Source organism: Lissotriton vulgaris, chromosome 1_1 (assembly GCF_964263255.1).
Source record: "Lissotriton vulgaris chromosome 1_1, aLisVul1.2, whole genome shotgun sequence".
NCBI classification, from domain to species: domain Eukaryota; kingdom Metazoa; phylum Chordata; class Amphibia; order Caudata; family Salamandridae; genus Lissotriton; species Lissotriton vulgaris.
The window spans coordinates 815,450,523-815,467,902 of NC_141685.1; positions in this window are offsets into that span (position 1 = coordinate 815,450,523).

Genomic DNA, 17,380 nt, shown 5'->3' on the forward strand with positions numbered 1-17,380 from the left:
CCAGCAAGAGGTGTAGCCAGCATTGTGGAAGGCAGGCACAGCCCTATTCAGGCCCAGGTGCTATCCCCTCCCACCACTCACGATGCAGATGCAGCCATTCAGCTAATTGCCGACTCATCCAGCCTCCTGGGGGCTTCCCAGCCCCTGTCACTCACAAACCAGACAGTCAATTCACAAACAGGCCAAGGCACACAGAAAGGTCAGACAAGAGAACAGCCACTTTCTAAAAGTGCTGTTCTCACACACAGGATTTAAATACCTTTTGTCCTAAAAGATGTGTTATTAAATTCTGAGTTCAGGGATACCAGACTTTAATTTTCTATCTTGCTCCTATGGGAAGATATGCAGGTAAACATTATACACAGCATTCCCCATTATAGCCTATGGGCAAGATAGCCCTCTCAATAGTGAAAAACAAAAATGGCTGTAATTCACTACCAGAGCATGTCACACACACTAATACATGCGCTGCCTTTCATATACAGTGCACCCTGCCCAGGGGGGTACCTAGGTCCTTCTATAGGGGTATCCAATGTGTACAGAAAGGAAAGGGTTAGGCCCGGCCAATGTGGACACTGGCCAAGGCAGTATGACAGTTAGCAACTGCACCCAGGCACCGCGGTTGCAGGCCTGAGACACCATTTTAGGGCTACTCATGTGGGTGGCACAATCAGTGCTGCAGGCCCACTAGTAGCATTTGAATTACCAGCCCTGGCACACTCAGTGCACTTTACTAGGGACTTTTTGGTAATACAAATATGCCAATCATGGATAACCAATCACAATAACAATTTGCTCAGGGAGCACTTGCACTTTGACACTGATCAGCAGTGGCAAAGTGCCCAAAGCATCTAAACCAGCAAAAACTAAATCCAGCACAGCATCAAAAATACAGGAGGCGGAGGCAAAAAGTCAGGGGAAACCACGCCAAAGATGCCAGGTCTAACACTTGTCCCCTCCAGCTGAAAGTGGGGAGAACTCCCCACCCTCTTGGGAGTTCTCATCATTAAGGCGGAAAAACCTGGACAGACCATCCGCGTGGGGTTTGTTTTTTTGCACGAGGACAAGACGGTGTAGCATGATGTGCTAAGAAGGATGCCTTAGACCCCTGTGTGCCAGGATTTCAGCGTGGTAATAAGCCAGCAGGATGGCGGCACAGCGCGGTGGTTATTATATCCGGCTGCTTCGCTGTTTGCACTTATTCGATACGGCTATGCAAAAATAGCGGCACTGCTGTCAGGATCCAGACCGAGCTACACTAGGATGGCACCACGGGGCCGAAACCAGTAAAAGACTCAAAGGACTCTGGAGACCCTAAGGAAAGGCGCGTTCCACGGGGGCGACGAGAAGGCCCCCCGGGACGCTTATGAAGAAGGCGGCCGAGCATCAAACGAACAGCATCACTATTGGCAGCATCGGCAGCATCGGGAATACGGCCGGTAAAAGTATTCAAAGTAAAGGAACTGGCGATCGTCCGCAGAGAGACATTAAAGAAGCATCTAAGGACAGAGATTCCTCTCTTCGCTAACCCACCTTGGATGGTGCTTTCTCGCTCAAATCACAGGAACTGCTACCGCCGCCGACCTCAGTGATTGCGGACGAGAGTGACGCTGGAGTCTCTCGCAAGGACGCTGACGAATCGGTTACCAAGCAACGCCGCGATACAATGTTGCAACCTCTGCCTAGCGAAATAGTTAGGAGCGCCGATCAGAGCACAACGAGCGCTGGTATGGAGCAGTTGGGCGAGAGGCACAGAGAGCATCCCGGCCTCGATGAGGCCCCAGCAGCATCTGAAGCAGAGGAACAAGATCGACCCCCAGGGGGTGCAGAGGCGGCCGCATCTAAGGGAAATGTGAGTACTTTTGAAATTGACTTAATGCGGGTCGACTCAAATGGGACTTTGCGAGAAAGAGAGGGGGCAGGCTCACCAGAAGGAGACTGCTTCTTTTCACTTAATGAGGACTCAGAATCATTATTGTCAAGCGGAGGGAGTTCGCTTAAAGACTCAGACTCAGGCTCAGTTAGCACTTCATCTGCCCAGAGAAATACCCAGCAAAAAAGGAGATCTAAAACAAAGGTCGAAGAGAATCCAGCCAGTACTGCCAGGAAGTTAGTTTGGGACTACTCAGCCACGTCTCAGATGTATCAATATGGCGGCAGCGAGACTACGCAAGTAGGGCAAGCCGCGTCCCCCCTCAGACTCATCCGCAGGCTGTCTCACTGAATCTACTGTTCACTATTCTAAAACAGATGCAGGGGGAAGCTAGGATAGAGAGCCGCAGGGCTAAGCAAGCAACTAGAAAAATCCAAACCTCTCTCAGGAAAATGAACAAACTGTATGAGGGTATGGCGGACAGAGTGGCTCATGTGGAGGAAAGAACAGGAAGACTCGAGGACAATGTTAGTAGGTGGCAGTCTTTTAAACAAGCCCAAGAGAGGGTGACTGAGGATGCCCAGTGGAAGCTGGAGGATTTTTAGAATCGGCAGAGACGGAACAATATAAGACTGCTAGGTGTGAACGAAGGGGTGGAGGGGCAGGACGCCAGGATGTTTGTGATTAATCTGCTTAAGGGCGTATTTCCTGAGATGACCTCTTGGAACTGGGAGACCGAGATACAGAGAGCACACGATACCCTCCGACCTAAGTAGAGGGCACGGGGCATGCCAGTGGGATAGGCCAAGAGCAATTTTGGTGTATGTGGGTAGCTACCTTTTGAGGCAATAGATCATGGACAAGGCGAAGCGAACATATAATCAAATCACGTTCTTTGCCCGCCCAGACTTCTGCCACGCCACTGTGGAAAGAAGGTGGAGGCTTAGGCAGTTGAAAGCTCCATTTCAGGGTCTTGGGTCTGAGGCATACCTGTTGTACCCTGCAAGGCTTAAGGTGATTACAAAGGGAGAGGTTAAAATGTTCTTCTCTGAAGTGAAAGCACAACAATATATGGAGGAACTGAAAGGGCAGGAGAGAGTATGAGGTTTGACTACTGAGGAGTAGACAGTTCACGTATCCTCCCCAGGTCCCAATCATTGCTTAAAGGCAAATGCAATTATAGGGACAAATTGACATGGTATGAAGCAAGGGGTACACTGTTTGGATTCATCAGGGCACGGGGGAGACTGCGACGGCTGCGATCTTAGTGGCCACACATAGGTCATGCTTGACCTATTTGCCCGCATCGGGGTCGGGTGAGGTCTCAAGGGGAGATTTTGGGAGGGGTGGGACAGGGCGGGGGGTTTGGGGGAGGAGGGGTGAACAAATGAGAGCACACTCAGCACAGCACAGATTAGCACAATGTTTAAAACTTTCTAAATTACTGGCGGAAAAGGTGAGACTCCCATTTGATGTATTTTAATGAGTGGTAGGATTGCGTCAATAAACGTCTGTGGGCTCAAAGACCGCGTCAAAAGGCAGCAAATCTCCACTATGCTGAAGGCAATGCGATTAGATCTTGTATGCATACAGGAGATGCACACAGAGGGGGCAAGGAGTTACCTCCTGGAGCAGCTAGGTTTTTTGCTTCTGGCACATACCAAGCAAGGCGCCAAGACTAGGGGGGGTCGCTGTATTAGCCAAAAGAGGGGACATTATAGTCAACAGGAAACTTGAAGATCAGTGGGGTAGATGGGTCCTTCTTGAGTGTATAATACATGGCGAAGCATTCACCAAAGTTTCAGTCTGTGGGTCAACGGATGATGACCCCGACATCTTTGAATACTTGGACACAGAACTAGCTTTATGGCCAGAACTGATAATCTGTTGCATAGATTTTAATATTAATGGTTTGACTGGCCTAGGGATCGAGGGGGGGGACAGGTCTACACGGGCCTTAAAAAAAAGACATGTCGCACAATAGTTAATCTGGCCTGACATAACCCGTTTGTTGATGTCTGGGCACGCCTGAATCCTATAGGTACTGGTAGCACGTATTATTCAGCGCCACACAAGGTCTGCGTCAGGCTGGACTATTTCTCAGTCACCAACTCTTTAATGGTAAGAACCCAGATAGAGAAATTCCCCCGGATTATATCCGACCACAACCCATTAGTTATTACCCTTAAACTTGAAAGGGCAGTAAAAAGGGAGAGTACCTGGTCATTTGAAAGGGCATTATTAAAAGATGAACACTACATAGATTATATGAGCAACTGGATTGTTACCTTTTGGGATATTAACAGGGGAAGCACCTCCTCTGGGATGGCATGGGACGCATTTAAGGCGGGCATAAGAGGCGAGACTCTGAGTTATAGTCTACATAAACAAAAACAGGAAGGAATAAAAGTGAAAGAACTTTTTAAGGAGGTAGCGGTAGTAGAGGAGGAGCTCAATATAGCAATCCAGCAGGGGACATTCTTGGAGCAAACCCTTCTTAAAATAATAGCCGTCAAAGCAGAGGCCATTGAGAACATTGCTAGGAAGACAGCAGCTAACTTTTTACTCAGGAAAGAACAATGCCACAAATTAAGTGAGAGGGTGGGACATACCTTGGCGATACGTACAAGACAGAAGGCTGCAGCAGGTGAAATAAGGGATATTTTGGATGGTAGAGGTGGCACTATAACAGATCCTAGCGGGATACGGGAGGTTTTAAGGCTATTTTATGCTGAGTTATATAAAGAAGACCAGCCAGGGGATGCAAAAGCGACCCAGGCGTATCTTAAAGATATAGTAGCCACTGGCCTCCCTGAGGATGAGAAGGTGGTACTGGAACTCCCTATAACTGCTGAAGAGTTACTAGCGGCATTAAACAGACTCCCATCAGGCAAAGAGGCAGGCCCCGATCAGATACCCCTAGAATTTTACAAAGTTTTCCAAACGACTCTAAGTAAGGATATGGGGGACACGATGTTGCGGGCACAACTGGGAGAATCTATACCGTATTCCTGGGCAGGGGCAGACATAGTAGTAATTCTGAAAAAGGGCAAACCATCATTAGAGCCAGGGTCCTATAGACCAATAACTCTCATAAATACAGACGCAAAAATCTTCTCCAAGATACTAGCGTTAAGATTAGCCAGAGTGCTAGAGGGATTGGTCAGTCCCACCCAGTATGGTTTCATACCAGGAAAGGGCATGGCGCAGCACATACGGCAAGTTATTACTCTTTTTGATGCAGCGAAAGTCTCAGGAGATCCTATGGCTGTTCTACTCTTAGATGCAGAGAAGGTATTCAACAGGGTCTCCTGGGATTACCTCTGGACGACGATGAGGTGGAACGGTATAGGGGAGGGATTTATAAAGTCCATACAGGCTTTATATAGAGACCCTACAGCCCGGCTCCGAATTATTAGAGTGTATACTGCGCCTTTATGGATTAAGCAAGAGACTCGCCAAGGTTGCCCGTGTTCGCCACTCCTCTTCGCTCTTTATATCGATCCACTGCTACGTAGGCTGGAACTAAACAACAGGATTGAGCCATTAAAAACTCAAGGGCGAGATTTCAAAACATTTGCATATGAGGACAACGTGGCAATCGTAACTTCAATGTCAGGACGGTCGAAGAGGTTGAGATAGAAGCTCAGGCTTTTGGGCAGGTTTCAGGATATACCCTCAACAGGACTAAGACCCAGATAATTAAGAACAGTAGGGCACTGTGCAAAGATGAGAGGGTGATTAGTTCAGCTGTCTACCTCAGGATTAGCATCTCGGCAGACCTCGACAAGACAGTGGATAGGAATATTTGGCCTATGATTACTAAAGCTAAACAAGATCTTGATAGGATGCATAATCTACATCTATCATTATTGGGGTGCGCGAACGTGATCAAAATGATAATTCTGCCTAAGTTCCTGTATCTATTTAGGACAATTTCACTCTTTATCGAGGCTAAATGGTTTGTGGCACTGGAACAAATAATGAACAGGTTCATATGGGCACATGGCAAGACAAGGAGAGCGCTGCGGTATATGACTCTTCCTAGGGCTAGAGGAGGCTTGGTGGTCCCGGATTTTAAAATGTATTATTGGGCGGTGGCATTCCAGTACATGCAGGGCCTGTTAGGGGGAGCGCAGGGGACTTAAGAGTTAAGACTGATGTATACGCAGCGATTCTGGATGAAGAAGCGGAGAATTGCTTTCTTAACTGTGCCGACTCTAGCTACAATAAAACACTGCAGGCAGTTTGTAGGATATGGGCAGCCATTTCTAAAAAATACGGACATGGTAGGTTTAATCGGTATACAAGCATGTTTAGGAATGTGTCCCTCCCAGGAGAAATATTTGCGGATGCAGTTATGGCTGAATGGGGAAGGAAGGGAATTTTGAAAGTGGGAGATTTGATGGGGCCCGTTGGGATCCTCGAATTTGCTGAGCTGCAGACAGTATATGGGATTGATAGAAGGAGTTTCTTTAAATACCTAGAGGTCCGGAGCTTTCTCTGGTAAAAACAGGGAGGATCGGCAGGGTTTAATAAGACTACAATTCTCAATGCTATTGAGAGTGGGGCGGACTGCTCTATCCGCAGATTCTAATCAGAACTCTCTGCGACAAAGGCGGATGATTTGGAAAAATATGGTGCTAAATGGGCAGAGAAGCTGGGGATAGAGCAGGACTGCTTTAAGGAATCACTAGAACTGGGACAGACCTTACTGTGTCAGCTGGGCTACAGGCCCAACACTATAAGACAATATACTTCCTATACAACACACTGGCAAAGATATCTCAGTGGGGGGAACCACAGGCATCACCTGCCCGCAATGTGACTCCTCGGAGGCAGATATAATGCATATTTTCGCCAGCTGCCCGCAGCTATATACGCTTCACAGAGCCATGGAGACATTTCTTTTTAGGTCCTTGGGAATTAGGATCACCCTCACACCAGTATGGATTATCCTTGGAGTTAGCGGAGAGTCTGAGCAAGGGCCTGATGCCCATTTTCTATTTATGGCTATGTCTGTTCTACGGATGTGTATAGCGAAGGCATGGTTGGATAGAGCACCTCCAACACTACACCAATGGTTGGCTAGCCTCCTCGCTGTGTTTAATCTAGAAAACGGCATCTATGCAAGAAACGGTAAAAGGGGCAGAATGCTAACTAATATAAAACTAATATTTATATCATTAACCTTAAGATGTTCACAAAATCCTTGTAACTCCACCATCGAGCCTGTCCAGATCATAAAGCAGTCATCAATGAAGCACCCCCAGTAAAGGATGTGTTCACTCCAACTGCATCCTCCAGGGCCCCAGATCATCACCTCCTCAAGCCAACCCATAAAGAGGTTTGCATAAGCAGGTGAAAACCTGGAGCCCATGGCTATTCCTTGTATCTGCCTGAACCAATCTTCTTTGAATAAGAAGAAATTATTATGCAAAATCACCTCAGTCATCGCTAGTAGCATTTGCGTGTGTTCCCATAGGCTAGCAGAACGCCTTGCTAAGAAATGGCTCATTGCTTTCATACCCAATTCATTCTGAATACTCGTGTACAGTGACACGACATCTAGTGTCACCATGATCATGCCTGGATCCCACACTAAATCTCCCAATATGTTGAGTATATGCCCTGTATCCCTTATGCATGAGGGTAAGTTAACCACTAACGGTTGAAGAAAAATATCAACAAATTGTGACATTCTTTCTGTAGGTCTGCCAATAGCCAAGACTATGGGCCTCCCTGGTGGAAAGGACAGGTCCTTGTGAATCTTTGGCAACATGTAAAAGCACGGATATCCTGGGCGTTCCACCTTAAGATATAGGTACTAGTCATCATCCAGTAAACACTTATCATGCCAACCTCTCATTAACCCATTAATCGTGGTCACTAATGAGAACATAGGATTATGTGATACTCTTTCATAACATTGGGTATCACTAACCACATCAATGCTACAGGAATTCTCCCTCTGTGCTGAGAGCCTTTGAATCCCATGGTTCATGACGAGCTCAGCTCGTCATGAGCACACAAGCAGTGTACGTGTACTGCATGACGAGCTGAGCTCGTCATGAGCATGGAAGGGGTTAAGTTGGGAATAGATTTCACGTTGGTAATCACATCTATTCATGACTACTATATTCCCCCCTTTGTCAGCCTTCTTAATGGTCAATTACTTGTCTGTTTGTAAAGATTTTAAAGCATTGAGTTCATTGGGGGTCAGATTGTCTCTTCTGGTCCCCAAAGAGGAGCAATGTTTGTTAATATAATCATCCAAATCTTTAATCACTAGTCTATGGAAAATCTCAACATTATTACCGCTTGACAAATTTGGAGACCACCGGGACTTGGTCTCAGAGTCGGATTGGTAACGCGGGCACTCAAGCAATGCCCGAGGGGACAGTGTCCAGTTCCAGCTGTGGGCTGCTTTTTTGAGCAGTCTGGGGGGCCGATTTGGGTGGTTTCTGCATTATTAGGAGGCCGTCAGCTGCCCAGTGAGTGCCTGAGTGGCCTTCCTGGAGGCAGATGGACGTCCATAACCTCTCTTTTATCAAAGGGCAGAGGTGTCACTCCATTTCTCTCGCTGGGCCGGCCAATTAATGTATGCAGATTGAGCAGGGTCAGGGGGCCTGAGCAAAAGTGGCCTCACTTGTTTTCAGGTGTGATTTACCTGTGTAAACTAATCCTTGCATTCCAACCCCCTTTTTTTAATACAATTTCGCCGAAGCAGTGTTTTGCTAAAGGCAATATGCAAATGTGGGCTACTTTTTTTTTTAGCATGCCCAGGCCGAATTTTAATCCCAATCCAACCCTGTTTGGTTTTAAGACAGCGGGTAAGTGTCAGGTCTGCACTTATATCCAGATGTTCCAATACTTTAGCAACCGCTTCAAGAGCCATGTGATAAAACAAAAAACAGCCTGGCAAATTTGCGGTCACAGGTGAATTGAAACTAAGCAGTGGAACTCCTGCATGCTATGAGTAGGATTATACCTGAAAAAATTGGCAGCATGTCCAGCAACCCGTAAATATTCTCTACTGATGAGGGAGGAATCCCAAAACCCTGGTGTCTAGAGATACGATTTCAAAAGACGGCATTAGCTGAAAAATAATATGAATTTGTGTGAAAAACTGAACTACAACTACCAAGACGCTATGGGGTAATGGCGCTGTTACATGCAAGCAGTGTGCTCCTACCCCCTTTCACTGGGGAAGTCCTGTCTATAGATGAGCGAAGATGAATATATATAAAAAGAGAGAACATCCTTATAGGAACTAGTTAAAGGTAATTCTTTTGGCGTTATTGCCTGAGACATTAATGTTTTCGTCCTCGCTCATGGCCTTAGTATGTGTCACATTGACTGTGGTTGATCATTATGATATTGCTTTTCTGGTAGAACTACTCATCTCTGACAGTCCAACAGGTGTCAAAGATTGAATATGTGTTTGGACACGAATCCTAAATCCATCCCAGCTTCTCAGTTTCAACCAGTGAAGTAGGGAGTGTACAGGGTAATGGTCAGCACTGCCAACAGATAATCAAAACCACAACTGGTCAGTTTCGAGTGAGGGGCACATGAATGTTGATACCCTGCCATATTCCTACTCTCCATGGGAAGTACTTTGAGTGCTTGTGAAATTCCAGCATTTGTAGTCCACCTGCAACTTATCTTTGAGAACACTTGGGTGCATTACTGGTCTTTCAGTGGCAGATAACAACTAATAGGTTCCTGCTGGTCCGGGAACTACGAATGACAACTCTTTGACTATGGGAATTAGAGCTGTGCCACATGGAAATCAGCATTTTTAGGTTGGGTGGGATATCCTTATAATGTAGCATGATTATCTTTTGCGCGACCACATTTTGGAAATGTTTGTAAATTCTTAGTAACTTTTGAGAAACCTTGCTGCAGTGCCTCTTGTGGCACCTAGGACCACTGAGAAACTATGGTGAAGAGCAGACTTATCATTGCAAGCTTGACACATTATAGGATTCTGTCTACCAACATTTTCCCATTGACTGGAACGTATAAACATAGCTCTTAGTGAAAGACTTGCGACCCGTGTCTGTCCAGCATTAGACAAGGTCACTCAATCTATTCTTCATAGGATTACTTGTAACATGTCACCTAATGTTCTTTCAATTTGCATGTAAGCCTTATAGTGGTGTTTACGGGATGCATCTTGGTCCAGGAAGCGCTAGGATATTCTGATTTTTGGCATTTAGCAGCCATACTTTCATTTAGGTAAAGATCAATTCTCTTTAAAATACTGTTCTGAAGGAACATTGAGTTTATTAGGAGCAACTACTTTTGTCATACAATATCTGAGGTACATCCCCTCTAGCTGTTCCTGGAGTGAGCCTTCTCAGCACACTCTCCCTGCTCTTTGAAACCCAAGTGTACAAAGGGGGTACATTTGTTATCCAGCTGCACTGCAATAGTATCTGGGGTCCTGAGGTACTGGACTGGTCAATGGCCGTTCCTACCAAAGATAATGCCCAGTAACCTCTCACTGCCCCAAGACCCAACAAATGTTTTACATTTGATGTGCTATTAAGACATTCTGACCACTAACCCATGGACCTGATGTCTGAAAGGATTTTAACCATTCTGTGCTTATGTGAAAATATGTTAGAACATATGGGCACATATTATTGACTTCTTATAATGATTTCTAATAATAATAATAATAATAAAGGGGCTTGTAAAGCGCATGGTGACGCCATCCCGGCGTGTCCCCGCGCTGTGGAGAAAAAGTAAGGGCCAGGAGAGGGAGTTAGAGGGAAAACAGATGGGTTTTCAGACGTTTTCTGAACATGGTCTCTGAATCCGCTAGTCTGATGCTCATGGGGAGAGAGTTCCATTCTTTGGCAGCCATTCTACAGTGCTAACTTGTGATTCAAAGGCCACTACGTAGTGCTTGGCCTTTTTTAAAGTCATAGTTGCATTTTTAGGACAGTCTTATACTGAAACAGCAGTGGCGGACAGAACCACAGATTCAGGGTGTTCCTCCACTGTTTGTTTGTTGGCACTCCGCCAGCAGAAAAATATCATCTTTTAATGGGGCCCAGCCCTCTTTGAAGAGGGGATGATGGTCCTGGTGACTTGAAGGAAGTCAGAGAACGCTTCTCACTTTTTAATAATGTTAAAAGTATGAGATCTAAAGCTGGTCACCTACAGGTCTGATAGTTCAGCTCAGAGTCAGAATAGTCTCTAGTTTTCGAGGTACGCAAAGAAATATGATCACTGCCCAGATACATGGACAGATGGGGGGGCTTCTTTGATGAATACATTGGTCTTTCCTTGAGAAGACATAGATCAATCGTAATGGTCATCTTGGTGTCAGGTCGAATTTATTGACAAAAAAGAATGACAAAAAAATGCCAGAAATGTGGTGCTCCCGCAGCCAAATTTGTATTTTGCTTGTGCGATTTTACATTTTAGCATTGGTCCTTGATGACACTCCCGTCAGGATTTACCCAGCGGGTAGATCCATAGTCAAGCAGTCAACAAACTATTATTCCAGACAAGATAAACCTATGGGTCAGTGCCGGCAGGAGAAATAAAATGATAAGCATACAATGTTGTTATCATTTTATTTTTCTGTGATGATGCAGGTATTGGGAGGGGCATGGCTGTCGTCACAGCCAGCAAGAGGAGGAGGAAATATGTGCACTTAAGTGCGCATGACGGTTTGGCTTGCCGTCTTGGGCCGGCAAAACAGTCATGCGCACTTAACATGTTCTCCACCAGGCTGTAATACACAGCCTGGGTGGAGAACATGCACAGGTTCACACCCTGTCTCAGCGACAAACCACAACACTCAGACCAATCACAACGCTGCATTGCAGCATTGTGATTGGCTATGGGGAGGGTGTGTGCCTCCTGACTCTGGACTGGAAGAGAAGCGGATGAGAGAGGGCGACGGAGGAGAGTTGGGAGCCTTACAAAGGTAAGTGAGATTTATTTGTTTACCCCGTCCGCCCCACCACCCTCGTTCATTACCAGCCACCACTGTTTTGGCTACTGATTCTATAACCGCTACAGCGGCTGCACACAGTCGCTCTGGGCCAATGTCTTCTGGAGGTAAGTGACGCCCAGCATAGGTCAAGGGTAAGGGGAGCTCTGGTACTGCCACTGGGCAGATGTGAGCAGGGGAGGATATAGAGGTGTTCATAGTGCATAGAAATCTACACTATGTGTACATTAACCTAATATTCTCATTAATCTAGTTGTGACATCGCTAATCACCTAAGAAGTTAGATAATGTCCTTAAATTAGCTATTTCATTTTTTTTCCAGAGTTTTATATAGCACGAACTTGACCTGAATCGGGTATCAGAGCTTTTTACATAGCACCAAGTTACGTTACATGAGGACACACATTCATTTTGGTTAGGCAAAGGGAGATTAGGGCCCCGATGTAGGTAGGCCGTTACCGATCGGTAACGGCCGAAAATACCGATTTTTGGCCCTTACCGATCGGTAAACAGCCATTGAGATGTAGGGAACCAAAAAAATAAATAATCGGAGTGAAATCCGATTCGGAAAGAGAACCGAATGGGAAAGAATCCGATACGTACATAAGGAAAATCGGATATGTAACGAATCGGTAACACACCGAATCGGATGCAAACACCGAATCGGTCCATGTACCGATTCGGTAGTGACACCGAATCGGAAAATTACCGATTCGGTCCATGTACCGATTCGGTAGTGACACCGAATCGGAAAATTACCGATTCGGTCCATGTACCGATTCGATAGTGACACCGAATCGGAAAATTACCGATTCGGTCCATGTACCGATTCGGTAGTGACACCGATTCGGACATGAGCCGAATCGGAAAACATACCGATTCGTATGAATCGCCGATCGGGAAATTCCCCGATTCCGACAGATGGGGAGATGTAGGGAGGCACAGAAACACCGAAATCGGCTCAGAATCGGTAGAATTCTCTCGGTATTTACCATGGATTCCAATCAGGTGGTAACCAACTCCAACCCATATAAACAGTCCCAAAATGCATTGCAACTTGCAGGATGGCAGCTTTTTATGTCATTGCGAGGCGGCTACGGCTACAGCAGGAAGGACAGAGGGAATGGCTAAGAAATGAACAGGTCTACAGACAGAGGATAACCCTGTTCATGCTCACAGAGGCAGAGATCCTACAGAGATACAGGCTGGACTCTGACACCATACTTGAGCTCATCAGGGATCTCAAACCATACTTGGACCACCACACCCCAAGGGCACACGCCATCCCTGCGCACATCCAGGTGCTATGCAGCCTACACCTGCTAGCGTCTGGCAGCTATCAAAGTGGAGTTGCAGCGGCAGGAGGGGTGAGCCAGAGCAGCCTGTCAAGGTTCTTCCACACATTCCTTGACGCCATGATACACAGGATGGACCAATACATCTCTTTCCCTGCAACCCACGCAGAACTGCTACAAACTAAAGCTGACTTCTACCAGATGGCACAATTTCCCCAAATCATTGGTTGCATAGATGGCACGCACATTCCGATTTGCCCACCAGCGGACACCGAATACATATACCGCAATCGGAAGTCTACACACACCATCAACGTACAGGTGATCTGCAATGCAAAGTGCACCATCACAGACCTGGTAGCAAAATTTCCAGGGAGTACCCATGACTCCTATATTTTCCAACAGAGCGGCATCTATGCACGGCTGATGGCTGGCGAATTTGGTGAAGGATACCTCCTAGGTGAGACACATCATCAGACCCCCATAACACATAGTAGCTAGGTGGAATACATGTATGCATGTGTGTAATGTAACCCCTTTCTCTTCCAGGCGACAGTGCATATGCCCTCCGCTCATTCATACTCACCCCCTACCTCAACCCCTCCACACCCAGCCAAAGGAGGTATAACCGGGCCCACATACGCACAAGGAATGTTGTCGAACGGACCTTTGGCATCTGGAAAAGTAGATTCAGATGCCTGCACAAGAGTGGAGGTGCAAGGCAGTATACCCCCATCACCTGCTGCAAGATCATAGCTGTATGTGCAATGTTACACAACCTTGCGGTGAAGAAGGGCACTGAGGTGGAGTTGTCTGACTACGAGGACCATGACGACGACGAAGCTGTGCCACTGACACAGCCAGCTGGGGTGTGTACGCCAAGTGATGGCAGATACAGACGTGAGGAGATTACTGAAAACTATTTCTGAGTGAGTACAGATGCAAAGACAGCTAAATGGTTGTTGAGAAAAAACAAATTTTAATACTGTTGCAACACAGTTACTGCACTGATGTGCAACAAAAAAATGGTGTAATGGAAAAGAAAACAAAAGTCCAAGGTTCAGGTTGCCTCACCCGCCCTTGCAAGGCTATTTCTTTGCCCGCTTGCCAGACCCACTGGGGTGTCCCTCAGCCCCCTCTGAATGACCAGCAGCATCTGCGGAGCGCCTGGTGCTCCTACGTGGCTCAGACGCAGCGCTGGCCGGGCTGCTGCGGCTGCTGCTGTCCCCAGCATCCCCCAGGTCCAGGGCAGGATTGGTGGCTGTGTTCGAAATGATCATGGCCTCCATAGCAGTGGTGATCCGGGCCATTCCCCTTGTGAGCTCTGCCGTATTCTGACTCAGGCTAGATTCCATGTTTGCGCTGCGCTGGCACAGTTGTGCCGTAGCCGCAGCAAGGCGGCTCATGCAGCGGTTCTGCACCCGGGCATCCCGCCTGCGCACCAGCTCCTGCTCCTCCATTCTGCTACACAACTGGGTTATGGCAGTGGTTAGCCTGCCTAACCCTGCTGCCACCTCCTTGTTTGATTCCACGAAGGCCTGAAATCCCTTTACCATTTCTCCCATCTGCAGGTTGTGCTGCAGGAGCTGGCGTTGGCAGGCCATCGTGGATTTTGCCTGCTGCCTCTGTATCTTGACCATCTTCCCCTCGAGGCCCAGGAAGACACTGCCCTCCCGTGCTGGTGCAGCAGTGGTGGTGATGGCACGGCGCCGGGCACTGCTGCTGCCAGCCTGCTGAGTGGGCTGGGGCGCCACTGGTGGGGGTGTGGTGCTGGCCGGTCCCTGAGCCCCTGCTCCCAGGACAGGTGGTACTGGTGGCAAAGCCATAGTTGTGGCAGGAGCTGGTGTAGGTGGAAGTGGGTCCCTTGTAGGGGAGTTCTCTGGGGAGAACTGCAAGGGGGGTGTGCTGGGCATATGTGGGGAGTGCAGTGCTTCGAAGTCTATCACCAGGTCTCCCTCCATACCAAGCCCTAGGGTGTTTCCGACCTCCTCCTCCTCCTCAGCAGCCTGGCTGGTGCTCGGCCCTGCGAGTGCAGTGTCAGATGGTGCTGCTGCCTCTGATGACAATGTTTGTCCTCCTGATGGTGCCCCTAGGTACAAAGAAGCATTTGTAAATTGAGTACCGATGTATTACAGTCAGTACAATTAAAGCATTCCACATGTCCTTGCTTCTCCTTAGACTGTGTCACACTGTTTCCTGTCTTGTGATTCTGCACTGCCATATTTTGCTAACTTCTGCTGACTACATGTACCATGATGCTTGTCTCTTGTATGTTGGTTACAGTACTGTGCTGGGGTTTGCCTATGCATTGTGTCTAATGGGGAGGTGTCAGGTAGGGTGTGTCATGATGCGCATGCTTCTTACCTGAAGCTGTAGCTCTCGCAGAGCTGTCCAGGGTCCCAATTCCACTAACACTCTCCCTCTCAATGGTGGTGGAGACCATTTCTTCGAGGTCTGTGAGGGGTGGCGCCGGGTTCCTGCCTCCACCTGTGAGTCCAGCCTGCCTCTGGATCTCTGCCATCTTCCTTTTTGTGAGGCTGCGGATGTCGTAGAATCTCTTCTTGAGCTCATCCACGGACCTGGGGGTGACACCCACAGCATTCACCTTTTGGGCGATTTCGCTCCAGATCCTCCTCTTGGTGCTGTCTGGCACATTGAGGGACAGCTTTCCAAAGAGCTGGCGGTGCACCCTCACCACCTCCTCGATCAACACCTGAAGCTCGGTGGTGCTGAACTTCGGCTTCCTCTTCTGGGAGGACTTCTGGCTCTCGCTCTGGTTTGCCATGTTCTTCACTACAGTTCACAACCTCCTACTCCCACTGCTGCTAACTGTAAGTGTTGAGCTCAGGCTGGCTCTCCAGAAACTTCTTAATTAGCTGCACCTGCCGGGGTTGCCACTCCCTGTTTGGGTGGGGGAGGGGGAGCCACCTCATTGGCTGAATCGGCTTTTACCGAATCGGATATTACCGAATCAGTATTATCCGATTCGGTAAAAGCCGATTCTGTATTATCCGATTCGGTAAAAGCCGATTCGGTTTCTTCAATGCATTCCTATGGGCTTTTTCGCCATGGGTGTGTTTTCATGGCTACGATTCTATGATTGCCGATTCGGATTTTACCGAATCGGCTATTTCCGATTCGGTGTTAGCCGATTCGGAACTATCCGATTCGGTGTTAGCCGATTCGGTACTTTCCGATTCGGTGTTGGCCGATTCGGTACTTCCCGATTCGGCCCGTGCAGATTCGGAACGTACCGATTCACATTACCGATGCCGACCGATTCGGTAATAATTCGCATTTTTTTACCTACATCTCGTTTTCCGATTTCAGAATACCGATTCGGACCGCCTCGGTATTTTGAAATCGGAAAATCCCTTTTACCTACATCGGGCCCTATGTGATTTGCCCAGAATCACAGGATGTTCAGTGTCATTGCTAAGACTCGAACCCAGTTCCCCAGATTCGAGGTCGACCGCCCAGCCATTGGGCCAACTCCTCTCCCCAATTCATCACAATGCCTACCTCCTGAGTTGGTGAACTGTGTGAAAAGCAGGTCCCTGAGCAGAACTACTGTTGTTTAAACAAAAAAGCGTACACCAGCCTTTCTAGAACATCTGAAATATTTCCATAAACAAATCAGTCTTTAGAAGAAAGACATTTATGCTAGTATGTTTATATTTTTAAACAACTAGAGATCCTTAGATGAAAGCTGGAATATTTTACCATTTTACCACACATTGTGGACCACAGCCATTCTTTAAAGTGACCAAAAATTAAACTGCTCCTAACATGTTTTGGAACAATTACAAGCAGCAAATGAAAGCATTTAATTGTGTGCTACAGATTCCTCATATATTCAACATTTAAATAACTATACTATCTCTTTCATATGAAAGAGAAGGAGATCACAGATTTAAGTTTTGGTGGGAAAGTTAAAGAGTGCTCATGCATATTAAAAAATAAAATACCATCTGCCATGTGTTAAAACTATTTAGCGACTCATTTCAGATTGTCATTACATTTAAAAGAAATGTAGACTTCGCCTAATTCTTCTAAATGGCCACACATCCTCAGTGGCTTGCAATATGCTCGCAATATATGGGAAAAATAACTTTATCTCAGATGATCTGCACTATTAGCTAAGGCACCTATGGAGTCTCCCAAGGAGAGTTACATGATAGCTGTAATGTTCCCAGTAGTCAATCAATCAATCCGGATTTAAATAGCGCGGTT